We start from the raw sequence: 22,954 nt of genomic DNA on the forward strand, positions 1-22,954 counted from the left end.
TGAAGAGCAGAGCTTAGCGAGCAGGGTGTGCTGTGCAAAGTGGTAGGATGTTTAAGAACATTTAACCTCCCTGAATTTATTCCAGACCAGCTTTTATGATTCCTTTCCCATGTAGAAAAGCCTTAAAGGGAAACAGATTTTATGTTTAGTTGGGTGCATATTTCAGATTTTTGCCCATTTATTAAGCTAGAATATGGTTGTGAAATACAGTAGAAATGCCTTTGCAGTACTGATGCACCATCATCCATTTCACGTGGCTTTGATGGAGCAGGGTAAGAATGAAGTTGTAGATTTGTCCCCGTGGCATACATTTTCCCCCACACAACGAGCAAAGTCAATATATGATGGTCAAGGCTCAGCACGGGCTGCAGGTGCTGCGAGGACGATAGAGGTAGTCAGCCACTCTGTGCTGATAGTAGCTCTCCATCTGCAGGCCAATATCATTCTTTCTGCAGAAGTCTGTAGTATTGAGCCTGTGTACGTTGGCAGTAGAGAGCCAGCTGGGAAGCTCTCGCTGGCTTACTTTTTAAGCAACAGAAGCAGAGGCTCTTCTGTGTTTGCACGCCCTCAAACTCTAAAGCAAGGGAGATGGGCTAGCAGAATCCTGTTGTTCTGGAAACAAGATTATTTGTTTCCCCTTGAGGAGTCACTGTTTGCTAATGCTTTTTCAAAAGTTTTTAATTTAAAAAACTTAGTAAGGTTTTTCCTGCTTCTGAAAATTTTCATTCAGTGGGCTGCATTGCTTCTAGGAACTCACAGGGCCTTCACAGGGAATGCAATATCTTGACAATTTTTTCACAAGTCTCTCTAACTCTCAATGCAAATGTTAGGTGGGAGCAAATGGGGGGGGGGGAACATATGTATTTTTGGCAAGAACCTGAAATTTAGTATTTTTAAGTTTAGAAGTTCTGGCGCTTTCCAAGCTTTGAGGTGAATGTGACCTCTTTTATTCACTGCTCCCTGCTGGCAGTACCAAGTTGTTAGCAAATCACGATTTCAGTGCTATTACCAAGAATATGTATCTAGGCCTTACGTGTTTTTCTTGATACATGACAACTTTGCCTGTTATTTAATTTATTTTTAATGAGCTAATTTTAACTTAATCTATAGTGAGTGGTAGCTTGTAGGGACCCATGGAGAAACAAAGAGCCCTGCCAAAGTGTGGCAAAGGGTCTTCAGAGGGTGTTGGCTCTGTTACTGCAGGCAGTGATCACACCGCTGCAGAAACTTACTCAACTTCTGTCTTGCTGTCAACTGAGACAGAAGGCTATAATCCAACTAGGGTAGTAGAATTTTTGGTTTTAAGGCCTCAGATGTATCGAAGGTTGGACATCCTCAGCCGTATCTTAAGCCTGTTTAGGTCCAGTCTGGTTGCACAGGTGCTGTATTAAATGGAAGGAGTTGAGTGGAGTGAAATGGCTGCTCTGTTTCTTATATGTTCTGGGCTTCTTAATCTCTGTGTTGTTGTACTGGAACTAGGAAATAAAATAAGGCGGCCAAGGATCCCTTTTTGGTTCTTGTTCCTTTGTTAAGATTTAGTTCAGGCTTCTGGCATGTGCTTTGTTACAGCAAACTTTAATTACCTAATTGCTAGTACGTTAGATGCCGCTTTAGAATACAAGAATACCTCTCTAACCCCCTTTATTGGAAAAAACTTCCCCATTTCTTGCCTGGATGTGGAGAGAAATTGCCTTGCTTGGAGATGAAGTTCAAAACCTCTGCCTGTTGTGCTTGACGAGAGATAGGGGGTCAAATAACCTGGGCAGCATAGCTCAGAGCTCTGTCTTGTGTGCTCTTTGCTTCTGCTTGTCACTTCCCTTCCTGTTTCTTTTCTGACAGACTGAATTTCCTCTCTATTGTTGGATTATCTACCTAAATCTCAAACAGACATCCTTTGCAGAAATGTTGGTAGAAAATGTTGTTGACCTTGGAAGAGGAAAGGTTTGGGGTGTACCTACCTCATCCACATGAGTCGGGCAGATAGACGTAGCTTCAAGTGTGTTTAAATCATACCTATTGCTGTTTAACCTAATGTGATAAGCTCTTTACTGTGGGTGAAGTTGTTTCTTCCGGCTTTCACACAAAAGGAGGATTTTCCCTTTCCTGCTTCACTGCCACTTACCGCTGCCGCTGCTCTCCTTCCTTTGCTTCCCACGTTCCGTTCTCTGTAGTGGTCTGCTTCCTGAAAGGGAAGGGACGCCACAGACCGGCAGCACGCGAGGCTACACCAAAGAACAGCCGAGGCAGAGCAGGTTGAGAATGGACCACGTGAAGTTAGGAAAATAACAGGGACGTTTGGAAATTAAGGACATGATTGAGAGGAGGGCGTGTGTCTCGGCTGCACAGGGGAGCGGTAGGGTCATAGCGGCTTTTGTGGTTTGTAAGGCACGCAGTAAGGGAGGTGTGCACGAGGTAATGGAAGGCAGGCTTCCCTGGCAGTTACTGCTGTATTATCCCTGTTTCAGAAACTGGGGTTAATGACGTTGCATCGGCCAGCACAGGTGGACGTCGTGCTTCTGCTTCTGCCAGCCCACTGAGCCAGCCTCTTTTCTGTCCCTCACAGAGGAAAGGCAGGTGCTGGCTCTGCAGAAATATGTTAGCATTTCTTGAAAAAAAAAACCACATTTGAAAGCTGCAGTAAAGTGTAGTCGCTCAGCAAGAAGGCTGTCCCTGGCTGTTTATACTTCCATGGAATGTGAATTTCTTGAATTTATGATATTTTTAGCAAATACGCAATAAATAGTAAATAGAGAAATTGACGTACCAAGGTACATCCTAACTTAGCTAAAACCATCTGGATGAAATATGAGAGCATAACATGGTTTTCCCCCAATCTCCAGGCAATTTGAGATCTTGATCTTAGGTGGAGGCTTTCTGAGCAGCTTATAATACATGACAAAGGATTTCTCTGCTGCTGAGGTTTGTGAATGTGTGTTTGTATTCACTAAAAGTGCTCATTGCATACAGCAGTGAGATTTGCTAAGACCTTGTATGAAATCAGCAGGATATATTGAAGAAGATGTTAACATTCTTGAGCTGTTATGTGTAGGCCTGGCCCTCTCATAAGAGTGTGACCCCTCTGATGTCCTTGCATTTCTCATGAAGGCCTGCGTCTTGTTTGTGGTTTACTGCTCTGCCATGCTAACAGAGAAGCCTGTTGTGTGAGAGATGACGCTCTCTAAATCCAGCTCTGTTCTTCCAGTTTGTTGCAGACAGAACAGATTTTGTGGAGTAGGAAACTGAGCGAGGTGAAAAGGGAGAGCATGGGAGAAAAGCAGTGTGGATACAGAGGAGGAAAGTGAAGGGGAAAGAGCAGGAGGGGATGAGCGGATGAGCAGATGGCCCGTACAGGACAGAGCAGAGAGAGTGACAGAAAAATGCATCTAGTGCGTTTCTGATCTGTGTTTCATAGCATTTGCCAGTGGAGCACTTCGAAGGTGTTGTTTCTGCAAAAAATGTATGAGTTCTGAACCCGCAGCTCCAGGTGGGGTGTGCCTGGAGAGAGTGCAAAACCAGGGGCTAGGCTTTAGGGCTGGGCTTCCCTGGCAGATGCATCCTGAACCTGAGCATATGGGAAGCGAGTGGGACTGTGCCACTCTGAATGGAAACCTGCAGCCGACAGCCTGGAACCGTGTTTGCGTGTTGCTAACTCCCATTGCTAGATAAGATGCTGTAAAGAAGTTGGTGTTGTCTGCTCTCACAAGCAAGGCTATTTTCATCTTGCTGAAGAAAATAATACTCTTTACCACCCATCTAAACTTTTATAAGAGTAATTATTCTTTCCACCATATGACTAATATAGTGTATGTACAGATTTTGCAAATCTTTGGAAGCAGCACAGCTCAATTCCGAGGGGCGGCTTATAGCTAAGGTACCCTTATTGCAGTGCAGCAAACTCCACAGAGTTCTACAAATAAAATCAGTGCCTGTGAATGCCTCTGCACATGCTCAGTTCCTTCCTTTTTTACATGGCTAAGGCGGCCAGATTAACTCTGTGATTGCATAGCTGCTTTACCTGGTGGTACTCTGCTGTATCACTGCGTTTTCTGTAACTTCCTTCCAGCTATGGAAGCACATACAAGCAAAATGAACTGTGCTTTGAAAAAATTTGATGCCTGGAATTTCTCCTTGCGATGAGTAGGCCCAGTCTGTAAGGTAGAAATTATGGCTAACAGTGGGAGGTATAGAGGATACTAGATTTGCTGAGAATTTGTTCTTCCACTCATTCTCTGTCGTTAAATCTACTGTGTTGGGGAAAGGGCAGTGCTGGGCTTGCTGCTAGTGTTAGGCATTGGATCCTTCTGTAATTCTGGTTTGTGTTTGTTTCAAGCCTTAACCCTTGGCAGTCTGAATCTTGGATTCAGGCTTTAGAAGAATTTTTCAAGAATTGTCCAGCCTTTGAGAGTTACAATAGGACTGAAGAATTAAATTGCTTTGTGTAAGGTGTCTTAAAAATACCTACCTGCTTGGAGTCTCCTCTGTTCTTTTTCCAGCTCTTTTTTCTACATTTTCTTTGTGATGACCAGTGTTAAGGGAGTAGTTTTGCATAGTTTGCTAAGCCTCTAATTGTTCATAGTGCTCCTTCAAAAAACAACTTGTGGGTTTTTTCAGTGTTGCTCAGAATAAAGTAGTTATTAATTAGACCCTCTAAAGATTTTTTTTTTTCTTTTCTCTTTTTTTCCACACACACACCCCTCCCCCCCCCCCCCTTCCTTACCCACCTGGATTTCTCTGCATCTTGCTGCATTTTGTCTTGCCACCAACAGTTCTTTTGATCCTGTAGCTACTTTTTACTTTGACTAGGCTGGAAGTTACTGCCTCCCACAGCAGGGCAGGTGGAACAAAATACGTGCCTGCGCTTCAGCAACTTTAGTGCAAAGTTCAGTGGCTTAATTTAAACTGTTGGTTTGACATTTCTGAAGGGAGTTCACTTGATCTGGTCCATTGACTTTGCTTGGGAGGCTGTAAACTTGAATGGCAACCTGGTTGTATCTTCAGTCACCAGCGCTACTTACTGAGCTCTGTGCGCCATTCTTCTGTTATATTTTTACCATAAAACAATAAGTGTTAGTGCGTTGCTAATTCTGATAACAGTTCTGCAGATATCAGAATTTATTGAACATTGCAGTGTGTGTTTAAAAAAAGCTGCTTGCATATTGTCTTGTGGAAGATGATACATATAAAATGTAAAACCTGGGGTAAGTCTTCCTGTCCACGTCCAGAAGCTTGTAGAGCATTTCTCAGCTGCTTTGTGAGTATGGGCATTATCTGCGTGGGAGAATTATACCGTGGGTATCTTATCCCTCCCAGTCTTTATGGGTCACTTTTTAAAGTTCAGAATTGTACAGTATCACACAGACATATATAGCAATGATTAATATGAGACCGGTAGACAATAGTATCCGTAGAACAGTCATGTACATCTAGCAATGTTTAAAATTTGGTGTCACAGCTGGAACCTAGGAGGTAGTGTTGTGTGACACTTAACTCCCTGTGGACTTGTGAACTTGCTCTGCTGTACAGTTGCATACTTCTAGAAACATGGATGAACATAGTCCTTGAGGTTTTCTAGTGATCTGCCAAAATGTGGGTGGATTGTCCGTCACCATTTCTGGGACTGCAGGAAGTGTTCGGCACTGTTGGTTCCATGCTGAATGGAAAGCAATGCTGCCCCATACAAACAAGACAGTTATAGACACGAAGACAACGCTTTAAACCACAAATGACCTACACTGCTGACAAAATAGCTGTCTTAAAAGAGCAATCCGTGGAACCACAGTTTGACCTGATGGATTGCAATTATGCTAAATCCTTAGTTAGGTGATCTACTTTTCTATTTAATGCACAGGAGGGGCCTAATCTGAGGATGAACTATACAGTAAAAGACATCAGTGAGTGTAAAAGCTTTATTTGTTGCGGAAATTGGAAGTTTTACAGCAACCAAAGCAGGTAATTGAAGGAAGAGGAAGACAAGGTTGTTTTCTAATTGAGAGCTTCATCCTTCCAGGGGCCTGGGACACAACCCTGCCATCCCCACAGTTCCTGTGTGGTACAAGGCAAGTCTTTAAAAATTGTCCTTTTGCCATTGCTCAGTACAGTATTTCTCAGGTTTTGGGTGCGTGATTTAAGATATAGTTTCTGTCTCACAGAACTGCTAAGCCCTCCCAGCTATTCCTGCATATATTACATAAAAGACTGTACACTTCCAAAGTTGAATCATGGATGTCTCGAGTCAGACACCCCAAGCTAGTTGATACTTTACTCTTTCTGCAGAAGGCGGCTGGTTCTCCCTTGAAGTCTCTGTCCAGTATCTCTCCTGATCCCACAGCTGGTTCCCAGCCCCCTTGCAGCAGCTTAGGCTGTCACCCTTGGTTTTCCTCCTTATGCTACTTGCCCAGTCTCTTTGGTCTGCCCATACCTGCCTGCTCCTCAGCGCTTTATTGCAATGATTCCTCCTAGCCAAGTAATTTCTGACCTTATTTCTACCCCCAAACCTCAGTCCTGGTCTTCTGACACCTTCATTTTTTTTTAAGCCAGCCAACTTTGCCAGTATTGCTCTTCAGATCTGTTACCTCTTTTCCTACTCCTTCAGTTTGGCCATTTTAACCCCTGTGCTTTTGAATTTGATATTTCTTTCTTATTCCTGAAGGCTTGTCCTAGAGATACAGGTTTTGTTGACTCAGTTCAATGTTCAGTCAAACTGATGTTGAGTGATTATTAAAAGGAAGTGTTTTACGAACCCCTTGGGCTGGAGCAGTGAGTCTGCCTGTAGTGCAGTGCATGTGCAGTTAGGTCACCTGTGGAAATCAAGAGTACTCAGTTTTTTGGCATCTTTGGAGATTTCAGATGTGAGTGAGTCTCTACTGGATGTGTGTTTACTGTGACTTTTTAAAGGATTAGGATAGAGAGACTGCCAGCTTTGTTGGTTTTTAAATTTATGCACAACATTTTTTCTTTAGCCTTTACTGTTGGTGGTAGCTGAACTGTTTTACATGAAACTAATGATTATTCTTGAAAAATCAGTCTGAGGCAAACACTCAGCATGAAAAATTTCTGGGCACACACTTTGGGAAAATATAAGCAACTGAAAACAGCAGTCTTTGAAGAATGGTGGTGAGCAGCCATAGTTACAGGTAGTGGCTGGTGCTACCAGTCCCACCTTCTGAGTGCTCCTCTCTCGCTGAAGGATTACAAAGTGCTTTACAAACTGTTCATTCACTTCATGTGAACCTATGTATCTCAGCTATTCACAGTGACAGAACAGCATAATGTTTGGCATGCAGTGGCATATATAAGGTTTTTAAAATAACGTGGGACTAGTGACGGCATGTGACTAGTCTGTTAGAAAATGGGGGAAATCTTGTGTAGCAAGGATCTACTTTCAATGTAAACAGAGGCTTTCCTACTCTTCCCCTTTTGGTAACAATGGTGGAAATGTTGAAGCGCATCTTTGCTTTGATGTATACCAAAACTCTTTCTCTCCCCAGGCAATGTACCTTTCCCAAACAATTGCGAGGAAACATTTGTTGAGCACTAACTCAAAATGCATGGGTGCTGCCATCTAAGTGGTCTGCATTAATTAGTTTGGTTTTTTTCGTCAAGTAATAGACAGACTTCCTCTTACCAAGTTTACAAGACTTGAGAAAACTACATATGCTCTGATCGAATCTTTTCTACAATATGTTTCATTTGGCGAGCACAGATTACCCAAGAATAGTTATTTTTTCCTCTTAGTTTGACCCAATCTATATTTTAGTGAAATTACCCTTTCCAAGAAGTATCAGTAAGAACTATATTTCTGCTGGAAGTACTAATGGCTGCAGTAGCAGTGCTTGAGACACAGGCTTCCAACATGAACTTCACTTGAGCTAGAGGTGGGTATGGAACAAGCCTTGCTAATTCTACATGAGGTTCACACATAGCTTTCTATCTTTGTTTGCAATTTCTGCATCATGGTGTCTGAAATGTTCTGTACTTAATATATTAATGGTAGGTTACAGTTCTGTGTTCCCAAGAGGCTTTCCAGCTGGGAGCAAGCAATCTGTTATGACCAGAAGGTTATATACTCTCTTTTTATAGAGCACAGCAAAATACAGTCAGTCAAGAAATCTATGTGAAAGCTCCTATAGTGAGTGAATCGGCAATGAGAGTTTTGGATGTGTGTGCTCTATTCAATTCTGAGAACACTTCAGATTAAATATCTAATTAATATATTGAATGAACATGCCTACATAAAATATTCAGCAGTTCTGTTGTACAGCACAGGTATAGCCCAGCTACAGTAGAGAGGTAAGTGTCCAGGTGCTGCCAGAAACTGGGAACTTCAGCACCCTGCAGGCTTGGATGTGAACGGAGCAATTGTATTAAAATCTGACAGGTGAAATGAGCGTGCTGCTAGAAATGGACAGGTGAGGTGTAAATAAAGCCATTAGAAGTCATCACAGGCTCACTGTTGGCTCTTTGTACGTGTACTGTGCTGCTTTTTAATGCCTGTTACTTCTCAGGAGGATAATATTGCCCTAGGAGAAGAGATGCTGGTGGAGTGGAAGCTTCTGCTCTGCTGTGTAGAAGCAGCTCAGCAGTTAGACTAGTTCCTATGCACAGGAGACTTTGAGAGCTGCTCTATAAACACTGCTCTCCGGTCCTAGCAGAAAGCAGGTACATGGAGAGACAATTAGTGGGGAACGAATTGTGAGGATCAGTGTTTTTCTAGTGTGATTTCCCTTCTCACGAAGAGCAGTGAAAAACTCTGTTGTTTTGTTATGTAAATGTCATGTCTCACATAGATGTTTCAGTGGCTTAAGACCTGGCATAGGAACAGAAATTCTTTATTTCTGTGGTTCTCTTATGTTGCCTCCTTGTTCTGTTTCCCTCCTGTTGCTCTAAAGGGACAAAAGCATGTTTTCCCCTGGTTTCCCTTACCTCAGAGTTAACTCAGGGTACTGCAGCTAGGAAAGTAACATGTTAGGTCTTAATCTTGGAACAGCAGAGTGCTGTTGTATTGCCATCTTGCTGTAGCAGTCCAGGGTTGCTTTGAAGATCTTCTGTCTAGCTTTGGAGTGTTAAAATCCCCAGCATGCATTTCCTCCTGGGGTATCTGCTGCTGTGTGAAGAAAGAAGGAAAACAACCTAGTCCTCTGTGCTGACGTGTGTCTGTGAGCAGGATAGTTCGTCCCAGGAGTTATCACTGGAACCTGTCTTCCCTTCCACACCACGTCTGACAGGTTGGGGCTGGAGAGAGACACAGTAGTACGGTAGTTCTTCTGCGAGGGTGCTCCTGAGAACTTTCAGTCTGAGGGCGGATATTTATTTTGCTGTAAGTGCACCTTTTCCCCCCTTCCATTTCCTACTTCCTACTCTGTAAATTTGCATTTGGGACAGGCACCTGGTGAGCTTTATGGGTGAGGTTGGTAGGAAGGGAAGGGAAATACTTCTTTGAAACTGGTTGTGGGAATCCAGTGAAAGGTTCTTTTAGGAGAAGCCATGGTGGTCATGTCTCAAGTAAAATAAGGTCATGAGTAATCCTCTCTTGAACAAAGGAGGTCATGAGGCCTAACTTCTACATGCAGCAGTTAAAAAAGGGTGTCAGGGAATGTGTGTGGCAGTAGTGTTATCAACCTTGGGCATTTGGAAATCACAGCAATACCTCAAAATCGTTAGGGTTGTTCAAACAATCCTTGCCATAGACTTAATCTTTGTCTCCCAGCTATGGGAGCTTTGAGGCAGCTTCCGATCTTGATGGTCCCCATTCAATAATATTGAGTAAAATGGCATGCTGTGTGGTCACATCATATTCTGCTCTTCCGAAAACCCTCATGTCTTTCAATTTTTTGAGCATGTGAATAGTATTGAAGAACTAACATGCATCCTGCCCTCTTTACGAGTTGACTTGTTGAGGCATGTTTGCAAGCTCTATTCTGGTCTGATAAGGTGAAAGGTTTTGTCTTACCTATGTGTAATACATGCTTCAAGGACCTGAGGCTTTCAGGAAAAGGCTGAGTATTGTGAGACTTGGGTAAAATAATCAGAAAGAACAGTGATTCCTGAGGGAATAATTGTTGGAGGTTCTACAAAATCTCTGTTTCTGGGTTTCTCTGAGGCCCTTCACAGTGATTATAAGGATGGGCAAACCGCACTTTTATATGGGGTTCTAAATATGTCTGTATTTGTGTAATTGTATATGGTTCACTGTCTTAGGGATTCATGGTGCAAAATTATACACAGGATGCCAGTTTGATGCCTACATCATTATCTGTATGTATTGCACCTACCTGGAACTTTTAGAAAGTGAAGAATTAGTGAAATTCAAACAAGTCCATTTTGTGGTATTTCTGCAGCATAGCAGTATCAGGAGCTATACAGTCTCTGAACAAGAGGTTTTGAGTGAGGTGTTTCATGGGAAGGCTTTAATTTCAGGCTGCTCCTGTAGCCAGTGCTGTGACCCTCCCTGTCATCACGCATGGCCTCCCAGAAGCATTCTGAGGTCCTGAGAGCGCAGTGTACCCCGGTAGCTTCCATCTGGGATCTGCTACTGAGATTTATAAATTAGAGCTTGCCAACAGTTGGTCTAATTTAAACTGTCACGTCTAAGGATTGGAGGAGGCAAGAAGTGTTAAAAATCCATCTATGTTCTTGCCCTTTTTTTTTTTTGGTTTGTTGTGTAGCAGCTAGGTTGGAGAGCCCATGAAGACATATGCCTCCAGGGAGGGTAATGTTATGTGGCTCTGGAAGGAGGAGAGCTTCAGTTCACCTAAAAAGTGTCAAGAGCTTGGGGAATAAAAAAGAAAATATAAGTGTTAGTTCCATAAGTAGAAGGAAATGTGGATCTTTTCCAATGGCCCCGTTTTCCTCATTGCTGCAGTTATGCTTGCATGTTAGGGCTAGACTAGACTTGAGACCATTTGAAACAGTGAAGGCATGAAGGTGGCAAGAGGTACACCGGAACAGAAAGGCTACTTGCAGAGCACAAGTTGAGAGGCATGGGTTGTCTGTGAAAGTTTGGCAGGATTAGAAAAAGCCATATGTATGAGTTCTAGGCAAACAGACTTTAAAAGACCTTGACATTAATTTGTGGAGAAGATAGGGAAAGTATCATTTATCTGTCATTATTTTTATGATGTAGCTGGTGAGGAGGAGATAATGAACGACGCTCTAGAATTACGATTGAAGATCATGAGAGCATAACTTAGAGAATGACAAGAAGCATGACTTGAAAAAAGAAGAAAAAAAACCAAGAAAAAATAGAAAAAAGGAAGGAGAACTATGAACTCTGAGGGAACTTTGGTACTACTGAATTAACAGAATTAGCAGTCAGAAAGTGAAAGCACCCAGAAGTCTAAAAATTGGGAGATTTGCATTTCTCAGAAAGAAAATGAAAGGAGAAGCAGCCCTCTGCACAATAAATTTTCAAAATACTGAACTAATGCTTGAAAGGAGTACCTTCAAGGCACTGTGTGAGTTAGGTCCAGTACAGAGGCCATGTAGAATTTTTAAGTGATAAGAATTTGCTGTACTTTCAGCCTCCTACAGCACAACAGGAAAAAACAAAACCTGAAAGAGAAACATGAGGTTCCCATATTGACTACTAAAGAACCCTAAATCAAAGAAAACTATAATTGCAGGCGACGCATATAGAAACAATATTTCACTTTGCGTGGTTATCCTAACATACTCTGTCTCAGATGCTTTGATTTTAGTGATGATGATTACTAATATTAAAACTTCTTTAATGGTTACCCTGAGGGTAGAAAGAAATATGCAAATGTAGTTAATTTCCAGAGGGGAAGAAAGGTGACTTAAAAATAAAACCATGGCTGCTCAATTGACTGTCTTCAACAAGCCGCTGACACCAAGGAAATGGCTTGTTATCCTGTTGTTGGTAATCCGCAGTCGTGATTCCAACTTTTCCCATTTCCATCAGCTGCAAGATACATACCAATTTCTTCTGTCTTGGCCCAAATAAAGAGCTTTTTACTTGTGACCGGCCGCTTAGTTAGGATATTTTTTTAAGGTGAGACTCTTCTGACTGTTGTGTGTTGAAGCTGGAGCTTTGATGCATTACTAAAATGTTGGCTTGTAGTCCTTTCTGTCAGGTAGCTCTGAGTACCATGGTATATTGGGTGGAAGGGGTTTTTTGTTTGCTACTGAACCAAAATAACTGGGTAGCATCCCACGAGTAAGAAACAACTCTATCCTCCTCCAGACTAGGCAACATGAGAGTTGGTTCTAGTCAGAGGAGCAGCCTCTGCCTCTGAAGAGCTGCTTCCCGTCGTTCCTACTGTGTAAGCCTTCCCAGGCTGTCAAATGGAAGTCTGCCCCCTTCCTCATCCAGTCACCTGCCTCCCTGTTTATTTTTGAACAGCTGTTGCACCCCTTTACCAGGTGAGTGGGTGTGTGTTGAGGAAGGGTTTGGTTAATAGTGTTTAAATGCCTTGTGCAGGTGAGTAACTATAGGAGAAAGATTTTTTTTGTTGTTGTTGTTCGCTTTTTTAGTGTGGATTCTTTGTAATATGAGTCTTGCATTTCTCTGAGGTTATTATTTGCAGACAGGAATGAGATGATAAAATGATGCAGGATATATTTGTGCTTTCCTGTTGTGGTTTGTGTGGTTGGAAGTAATCTGGGTGTAGACCTGGTTTCCTCCTAAATGACATGTTGCACAGGGCTGAGAGCAGGTGCTGTGAGTAAGGTAATGGGGAGATAGCTGAAGGTTAGAAAGGAAGATAAAGCTACATGTTTCCTTTTTATGGCTGGGTAGTTCGGTTTTGGTTTTTGCATGGGTTTGGGCATTCATTTGAATATTCTTAAAAAAACATCTGGTGAAGATTTGTGTGAGAAAAAGAGACCACGCCTATATCTGTAATAGGATGTGTCCGTATTTACCAAAATACCATAATGGTTCATAACGCTTCTCTTCTTGTGGCAGCCCAGCTCTTGTCCCTCTGATTTTACACTAAGAAACTCTGCCACATGCTGTTCGACCTGATATTCTGGCTCAGCGTGCTTCAGATGCTCAGAAAAGTTCTTTTCCAGAGACCAGCTCTTCTGCCACATTTACTTTTGAAAATGGTATTTTGGTACTGACGGTTGTGTATGACGTTGCATTTATCGGATGCTTAGTTCCTCTGCAACATTCAGTATGTGGTGCTAGCAGGGGTGGAGATGAGGGCAGGGTTTAGGCCCAAGAGGAGAGTTGTCCCTGGCAGCGATGGCAAGTGTGGAAATCTTTGAAATGACACACATGATGAGCAAAGTTTGTAAGATGAGTAGTAAGGGAGTGGTCTCCTCTCTGGAGAACAGGACAGGCATGAAGCTGGAGTGGGAGGTATGTGATGCCCCCATGAAGATGATTTTTACCGGAAAATGTGTGTGGGGAGGGGGATGATCAGAGGGACATGCAACACATTGAAAGGCTTTTGAAATGTGATACTGTCATCTGTTTGCACTGTCAGGCTGACTGCCCTACTTTTCCTCTGAAAAAGATTTGCTAACAACTGTGTGAAAACCCTCCAGAGGAAGGCGAAGCCCCACGTAGCAGCAGTAGTTCCTACCTGTTGGAGCTTGAGTTTGTCTCTTCCATCTGCTTGAATCTGAAATCTGTTGCTGGCAGCATTTCGACCTCCAGGCTTTAACTGAATTTCCATATTCAGAGTGCTAGATGTTGGCTTTCAGATGGAAGCGGAGACAAGTTCTCTAGTAAGGAGTCACAGAAAATCTGCTGCTGTCTGCACCTTCGCTTTGCTGATACCACAGCTTTTAATATCGCACTTTTAATTAACTTTATACCCCGATTCTATTTCTTGGTGCCAGAAGAATGCTTGAAGCAATGTGGGTTTGCTCCTGTTGTTGGAGAACTGATTTCAGGCAAAGTCGAAAGGAAAGAGGAAGTGTGGAGGAGAAACATTGCAGTTTGATAAGACATTTAAATAATTATTATTTTAAGGTGTGATGTATCAAAACCAGTTGTCTATATTTTTACTAGAAGTCTTGGCTTTTAATTTATTAATATAAAAATATTTTGGTGTTATAAAATGTGTATGCAACACTTGAGACAGCATTGCAGAGTGTCTATTTTTAATGCTGGAGTTTTAGCCTCTCTAGAACAGGGTATTTGCTTAATCATACTCTGTTGGATCTTATTTTCTTCTTTTTCCACCCATCTTTTTCACCCACAGTTCAAATGGCTGGCTGAATATTTGTTCTTTGGCTGCATCAGCATGAAATTTTGCAGATGGCCACCAGCCTTAATACATGTGAAGCTGTGATCGCAGTTTTCTAAACAGTGCCAGAGATCCTGAATTATGTTTGCAGTTCTGCCAAATCTCTTTAATCAGTCTTGACTGAAAAATGATGGCATAAATCCCAGATCAGTAATGGTGCTTCACTGAGTCATTAGCACTGGTTGTCTAGATCTAGTTGTAAAAGATGCTTTTTCAGACACAAATGGGCCAGTGCAGGGCAAAAGGGGAACTGCTATGGTATAACTCAGGTAGAGCCATTTTTAGGTTCTTGGGCACATATGCGAAGAAGCTTCTCACCTAATTTGCTCAGCATAGTAATTTGTAGCTGGGCTCTGGAATGCCTCACACTCTGCTGAAAACAATTTCTAACTCAGTAAAGGTGCCGTTTTTCTGTTGTTGCATCAGCTGTTTGAGTTGTGGGACTAGAGCTGAGTGGAGAAATGTGACTTAGCCCAGCATCCTGGTGAGGTGGCAGTTGCACAGCTGCAGGGTCCCGCTAACAGCAGCTGACCAAGGCAACCTGTGTGGCAGGGAGGGAGCGCAAGGGCCTGGAGTGTGTGTGTGCACACGTACGCTTTAGTTGTAGGGGTCAGTATTGGGGACCTTCAGCTTCCCTGTCCCTCCTTTGCTGGGAGTAGGAGGGGAAGGGCCAGGGGTGTTTGTGCATTGAGGCATTGCAGGACACTGCCTGCTCCGGGTGGAGAGCCCCTCTCTGCCACCCACAGCGCGAACAGGTACCAGGGCAGCATTGGGCTGTAGCCAAAGTGCGCAGTAGAAATGTTTGATACTAAACCAAAATAAAAATATTAATCCACAAGGACTTTCAAGCTTGCAGTGTTATCTCCTTAATGAGTATCTTGGGGGATGTTGTTGTTTTCAGGCTATTAACCATGTAAGAGAATTGTCCACTGCAAAAGGCTTTTGTGCCAGCTCTGATGCAAACCAGGTCTCCCCTTGTGAGCCCAAAGGTGTCTGTGAATGTCTCTTTTTTTTTTTGTTTGGTTTGAAGATTTGAAAGGTTGTGTTTTGACAGCTCACAGGCATTAAGTCTTAAACAGTACATAAAGTCTGAGTGACGGCAGCATATTTTTCTTCACTCGGCAGGTCTTGAACTGGAAGGCCTGTTTTTAATGGAAAAGGACGCCTACAGAGAAAAAAAGGCCTCTGTTTAGACCACCTTTGTTTCTTACAAACATTAGAAAGATCATTTTCAAAGCTCCTGTCCAGAAATATTTTTTAAATGTACAGGTTTAACTGAGCAAAGTGATTACAATTTTTCCTTTATTCAGACTAGGAGCTTTATTTGAAAAACATGGAACACTTGTCTTCTACTTGGATTGAACGCTTCTGCTTTTAAAGCAGTCTATTTCTGCTCACTAAACAAGAAACAGGAAAGTGAAATGTGCAGTGTTTAATCCTAGTTGAAAACGTTTGCATGAAAAAGATTGTGTACATTTTTTTCTGGACATGTACTCAGGTTGTAGCAGAAAGGATATAATAGGCTTTACTTTTAGTGGTAATGGTGCATTGCTTATTTTGTGCCTTGCATTTTGTCTGGAAACTTAGAATAGTGATCACTTTTATACGTGCAGACATATATTTTCTAGGATTTTTGTTTAATATGTTACTCTTCTAACTGTCATATTGTTAGAAACAGAATTTTATATTTGTATGCCAGAGTTTCAACATAAATATAAATGAAATATCAATATTAAATTGAATCAAAGTTTCAGTGATACTTGTGATATCATAGACTTTCCAAGTTCTTTAGCAATTGTATGCTTCAAATTTTGGAGAAAAATATTTTCTCAACTGAAATGACTTGAAATCTAACCAGTGGCATGGGTATTACCAATTCTGTTTCCTAACATACTTCCAATAAATGAAAGTTCAATACTATTTTGCCTGTGTTACAGTAGTAAAAGTAATCTGTTTAGTAAAAACTCTGTAAAATCATTAATTGTTAAGTCAAAGTATAAAGTCTTGGACAATAGAAGTACTTGGAGATCTCAAGATGAATCTTTCTCTCTGGGGCTTTCTTTACAAAGCAGATATAGGAAGCTTTGTATTTTTTATTTTCACTGCTCAAATTTATAATTATAAAACAAATAAACCAACAGTAAATATGGCAGGATGCTTATTTCTGTTTTGTGAAGAAAGTGTTTGTCTGGAGAGATTTTATGATTTAAGTTACCATTTTCACAGAATTTTTAGAAATTTCCTGATTCTTTGTTTTTCAGACTGTAAAAAGTAGTTAGTGAAAAACAAAATATGCAAGAAGACCAGCAAGTTTCTGGAGATTGTATAAAAATACATTTTATCAAGATATATGTGACTTTGGGATGTTTTCTTGATGAAAGAAAAGCAAACCATTTCAGAGCAAGCACGGGGCAACAGCGTCTGTAAGCTAGTCAAATTCTTTGTATTTTTTTTTTCTTCTGAGTGGCTGTAGATCAAATAGAAGGGAAAAACTATATTCGCATGTCTAATTAATAGATATCAATGTCTGTGTGCAATAATGGTTTCTACATAAAGTAAACACACATCCTGTACTCTGGCTTTGGGACAGTTATGTACTTCTGTGTGGTTTTATTTTGGTGTGCTGTAAAACTCTTGATTTCGTTTCAGATGCTAAATTTGTTCGGATCATTCTCTTTTTTTTCCCAGACACTTCTAAATGTAATTAAATATATTGCACTGTATGATTTCATTTTTTTTTCTCTTTCATCCTTCCTCCCTTTTTAAGTAAAGAAAACAAATCCCACAAAACTCATTTAATATTTTTGGATTCCCACATCTATTTATGGCTGCTTGCATCATGGGGGAAAAAATGCGACACGGCTCATCGGAGGGTTACATAAAAGGCTGTATGTGGCTGTTGACGGGTGAGAGTTCCAATGCTTTTAGAATATCCCAAGAAACAGTATAAGCACAGACGACATCACAGTAGTTCTTTCGCTTTGGGGGCGGTTTTGTTGATTTTTCTGTGCAAGTCACCACCTGTATTAGAATCTGCAGGTTTTCCTCTCCTTTGTTACCTCTGGTTTTGTCCGAAGTGATTGCTGATGGCAGGGGTGAGCGGCCGCCGGTGGACAGAACCCAGAGCGGGACACCCTGCAGTGCAAGAGGAGACTTGTCAGCCTCATCTAGAAAGCGCTGCGGTACTGGGCTGTGTGTTCAGCATTTCCCTTAGTTCTGGTTCTTAACATGCGGCACAAGCATATGAACTCGTGCTGCGTATGGACTGTTGGTTTCTTCGATGGTTTTGCCGCGTGCTTTCTTTAGTCAGCTGTCTCTTTGCACAGTTGAATGAGGCTGGGGTCCTGAATTTGATAGGTATGTTCTGAAAGTAAGTTTGATTTTAGAGAAGGATATGAAGTGTATGGCAGTTGCTGATTTTTGCAGTGCGATCAATAATGATCTTGCATTCAAAAAAGTACATGTTCTTTCCCATGCAATGTGAATGTAGGCTTTAAGACAGAATTTTCTTAATGCACGAGAAATTAAAATGAGTGCTTTCTTATCACTCAAGGAAAATGAAGTATAAAAAAGGAGACAACTCTTGACAGGAAATTATTGTAATAATTTATTTTCTGGACAGAATGGTTGCTACCCTTGAAATCAGCTTTTAATATCAGTGAAACAAAACAATCGGTAGCTGTCTCTTGTACAGTGTGTTATTCGGGAGCTCTCCAAAAACAATGAAAAGGCCAATCAAAATATTATGGTTTTTTTTTTCTTTTGACCTGTTGGCTGCCTTCCTCTTTGAACTTGACCTAATAATGACAGATTTGCTTAAGATAAAGCTCTGGGAACCTACATTTATTACTTTTTGGCTATGGCCACAGAGAGAGCAAATAAATGAGATGTCTGTAGGTGGTTTTCTGCTAATAAATAGGTGTTTGTATACACATCTGCAGGTGAGAAACATTTACAAATATGCAAACTTACATATGCGTGTAAATTACATATACACACAAACTCCTAAATTTGGCTTTATGGTTGTACTAGGCACGTATTCAGGTACGTAGAGAGAACAAACCAGAAACTTTTGTAGCTAAGAGAAGATAGGATGAAGTGATGTAATATTTTCTGATTTTTTTTTCTTTTTAAAAAAAGAATTTCAAGGTCTGTTTTGTTGAAGGAGCATAAATAGGTCGCAGTGTGTGAACAGAGTTCACGATGATAAGTACACAGAGAATTAAGACTACACAAAACCCATCCTTGTCTGTGGTTATGATACCTGCCAAGTCTCCACCTCAGGAGCCTTTGTTCTTGGCTCTTGTTGGTGTCATTAAAAACTGCTAAAGCCAGACACTAAATTGGTCGGAACAGACATTTTACAACCTGGATATTTTCCTCTTTTTATGGTCTGATTTGTCTCTTCCTCTGACATCAGTGGGTGCTGGACCAAACCTTTATTTCTGTGAAAATCTTAGAGACTGGAGGTGAAAAAAGCGCCTGTAAATTTTTGTATCAGGAGAAAGCGTAAGTAATGCAGGAAGGAAGGAGTACTGTTATTTAAAACAGCCTCATAATTTTGTCTTGGTAGCAATTGTTACATTTGTTGCAAGTTCATTAACTGACTTCCTACTGTGGTTTGTACTGCTTGTGGTTACAGGCAATTAAACCTGAAAGTCTCTTGATCAACACTTGCTGTAGTTTTAGCTGGAGACTGATGTCATCTGTTGAACAGGAAAAGGCCACCTTCTTGCATTGTCACAGTCCTGTAGCCTTGCATTTCCGCCTCTGAAACCATGCAATCTAATGAAAATATATAGTGAACATCTGACCCTTGGAGCGTGCATTTAGACCTCCACACCTATTAATGATGGAAAGTACTACATGTTTGTACCCATTTTGCTGTCTAAGTGCTTTGTTGCAGGATTTGCATTTTACCTGAGTTTCTCATCTGAATGATGTGTAGTAACTGCTCCTGCAACAGTAGAACTTCAAAGTGAAACAGACTGAGGAGGAGGGAAATAGTGTGTAACTAATTCTGTGAACAGACATAGGACACATTGTTCACAATCATAAGAAAATATGTATTTCTCTCTTACAGTGAGCATAAATGAGAAAAAAATCTTCTAGTGGACCACTGAAAGTAATTTTTAACTGAGCTGTTCCCCCCTCCTTGGGAATGTAAATCCCAAGAAGTTTGAAATAGGACAAGCAAACATGAGGAAAGATAACAAGCGATGGACAGAAAACAGAACTACTACTAGAACTTGTAGCTCTTTGGTTTTAGATGAAAAAAAATAATTTCTTTTAAACAAAATGGCGTCATAATCTGGTTCATCAACTAAGTCTGAAAGGTTTAGCTCTTGCAGCTGATAATTGAGGTGGCTGCATATTGCTTCTTTGGGGAATAGAAAAGCCCTGCTTTAGCTTTGGTGCAGACCTTTGGAACTGAGAAATGATTAATTGGAAGACAAAATACAAGGCTGGTAGTTAAGCGTAGTTTAAGCAAAGTTCAGAGGTTTTTGGGTAACTATTGAAAACCAGCTGAAACAGGATGTGCTTGTTTGCATCAGTATTACTGTTTTTGTAAAAGCTGTAAGTGCACTCTTATTTGTCTGGGCTTCAACCCAGTCATCTGCACTCTGAGGGTTGTGAGCCTGCTGCTAGAAGTAGGGTGGGATTGAAGGACTGACTCAGATTGTTTTTTCTCCAGGTTTTACTGGTGAAACCAGCACCAATCTGGCCTGAACCAACTTGCTTGGGCCTCTACGGGTAGGCATGTTAGAAAGTCTTGTAGCAAAGAGGTAAAAAATTATGTGACATGTTAGCAGCATGAGTTTTCTGCTGAAGGCTTATGGGGAGAACAGGTGCAAGCCAGAGGCAAGCTGAGGTCTAAAGGACCGACAGATTTCAGATGGGACTTAGGAATTGCTATCTGAAGGCAACAGATGTAGTCGGATGATGAGGTCTCTGCAAAGTAAAATACTTTTTATTTTCTTAATGCTTTTAATTTGTGGCACTAGAATATTTAAAGTGCTTTTGCTGTATTAAGCATGAAACAAGGAAACATGCTAAGAAGCATTTCTTAAGTAGTCTACATTTTACAGTAGACTTTCTCCAGTTTTGCTGTCACTTTTGCTTATACCTGTCAAAAAAACCCAGAAATGTGGATCACAGATGTGTTAGGCTTTGCTAATATCTCCTTTTGATGTGCCTTGTGTCACCACAGATTCTCTGACACTTCTTTTTAAAATTCATTGCTAAATGAAATATTTCAGCCATACACAAAGTGAAGCAATTCAGAGTTATATATACTTATTTATTAGTGCTTCCTAGCCACTTTCTAAAGGGTACAGATTTGCACAAGACACTTGAGACACTCATGATTGATAATGCATATTGGATTTCTCTTCTTCGTTTGACAGCTGTGCTCAGAGGCACAAACTCCCGCCTTGGGAAACCGAATTGTTCCTGTGCGTCACCCAATCCTACGTATTGAAAACAGTTTGAAGTCGAGCATTGGTGCTTTTCTTGTGCTGAGTAAGCTTTACTGACATCGGTGAAGTTATTTGCGGAGTAAGGAGTTACCTGGCTGGAGACAGTGTTTTAAATAACTTCTGTTAAAGAAATTACTTATAGCCATAGGGAAAACCCATTCTTCCGTGAGCATTTTTCAAAACAAATTGAAAGGACTTACTAGAGGGAAAAAGGGGAGGTGGCTACAGAGTCAGAGGGCAGGAGTAACTGAGTAGAGAGCACCCTGCAATGTAGTAATGCGCAGGAGATGCCTGTGTCTTTTCAGGGGGAAGTCTCACGTTGGTGCTGTTCTCCTGAGAGAAAAGTGCTGTCCTAATGAAGGGAATTGGTTCCCTTTTTCCATGGTTGTGGAAAAGAAAAGGCAAAAGTTCATTGCCAAGACCCAAAAAAACAATACTAGAACTTAAGATGTACAGAAAATTTAGGGTGGTGTCCAGTATAGAGCGCCTAAAAGAATGTTAGAAGTTAGCACAGTACCCGCTCTGATTTTTATTACAGTATCTACTAATTTCTAGCACAGGAAATTTACTTAATGTAACCAACTGAGGAGCCCAAAGAATCACAAATATATCTGCAGAGCTATTAACTGGAAAAATTTCTACCTTATTTATGTAGCTGTCATCTTAATAACTCTCTGTTCCTAGCGTTAGTAGTGGATTAGTAGAAGTGGACAACAGTCTTATTTTCTTAAGAAAACCTCTGAGCAGTAAGTCTTGGTTTTTATCCTTGACTGACCTATCTCCCGACTTACTTTGCACGTGTTACTATTACATTCATATTCACCATGCAGCTGTCACAGGGATAGGCTGATATGTCAAGAGGTGTTCCTTCTTCATGGCTTCAGCAGCCCTCGATCTGCGAACAATCTAGCTTGTCAAAATCAGCCCAGATGCACCTTTCTTTATGCAGGTCAGTGACTTGAGGACCAGGCTCCTTATCCTGTTACTCATGTTTAACAGGCCAGCATACAGTAGTTATCTCATGCAGGCATATTCTTAGTTCGCTGCAGGTGTAAACTTATTTATCAGTGTAACTCTCAGCGGAATGAGGTTAAGCTAAATGACTTTGCTTTTTGTTTGCTGTGGTTCAGCTGATGTGTTATAACTTGTTAAACTTCAGTACTTTGATCCTGAGCTTTTATCTTTATAGCCATAAATGCAGAATATCTGATTGTGACAGGCAGGTCTTCTGAGCCCAAGAATGGCATTTCTGTCTTTTGCATCAGCGCTTTTCATGTGTCTAAGATTGTGTTATGTTATTTTGATTCTAACCAATATAGCCTTTAAAAAAAAAAACCAACCGACCAAATAAAAAAAAAAAAACTGTTTTAAAAGTGTTGCTTTTATAGAATAATATTTGGGTTGGATAGAAAGTATTAGTTGTATCTGCCTTTTGACATTTGCTATTCTTGATCAGTCCCTTAATCTCACTAATTTTTTAAAAGGCATTGCATATTTTAGAAAGAATAAGCTGCAGTTCTCTCTTCCCCATACGCAGGTTAATACTACAAAGTTACTACATGGGACTAAGCCTTACTTGGTTTTGGTTTCTGGATTTAAAAAAAAAAAAGAGAACATATTTCTGTGGTTAGGCCCTAGTCTGACATACTGCAGGCGCAAGTGTTTATATGCCTCTTTTAATTATCACATGCATTTTCACGTGAAAGGCAAGCTGCAGTGCTAAGAGTTTTTTATTTTCTCATGTCTCAAGATGCAAGCTTGTTTCAGATATCATGGCCTTGTTAAAGGGATTAACAACAGGCAAGCAGAAGTCATGGTCTTTTGCTGGGCTAGCTGATTTTTCTGGTCCCATGGCTGAAATGGTGTGGCTGCAAGTTTCCTGGGTCCCCTATCAGTTCATGAAGGATGGCTAGCAGCTCCCTGTGGCAGCTACTCTGTGTCTGCTCTTCTGCATTTCCTTTCCCTTTCCTTTCAAAAGGAACAGAATATTTGGTGGTGTTCCATGGGAACGTGGATTCACCTTTCTGCTGCTGAACCTGGGCTAAATATTTCTGCAGTATTCCAGTCTAAGCAACTGGAAGCTGGTTTGGATGCAGCTGTCTTGCTGACAGTGGTCAAAACTCACTATTCAAGCTAGGTTTAAAGATTGATAAGGTTTTAAATAATCCTAAGGTGGAAGTCCTTCTAACTGAGTTCCAGCACTTGAACTTTTGTGGTTCATATCTTCAGACTCCCTCTGCTAAATCATGACAGAGC

The 22,954-nt window shown here is 41.1% G+C and overlaps 1 protein-coding gene across 13 annotated transcripts in view; it reads left to right on the forward strand.

Moving 5' to 3' along the window:
- The window catches only part of INPP4A (inositol polyphosphate-4-phosphatase type I A), a 130,106-nt gene that overhangs the window by 1,110 nt on the left and 106,042 nt on the right, over nt 1-22,954 (forward strand). The gene's annotated exons all lie outside the window — the stretch shown is intronic.

This window comes from Phalacrocorax aristotelis, chromosome 1, assembly GCF_949628215.1.
Source record: "Phalacrocorax aristotelis chromosome 1, bGulAri2.1, whole genome shotgun sequence".
In the NCBI taxonomy this organism is placed as follows: domain Eukaryota; kingdom Metazoa; phylum Chordata; class Aves; order Suliformes; family Phalacrocoracidae; genus Phalacrocorax; species Phalacrocorax aristotelis.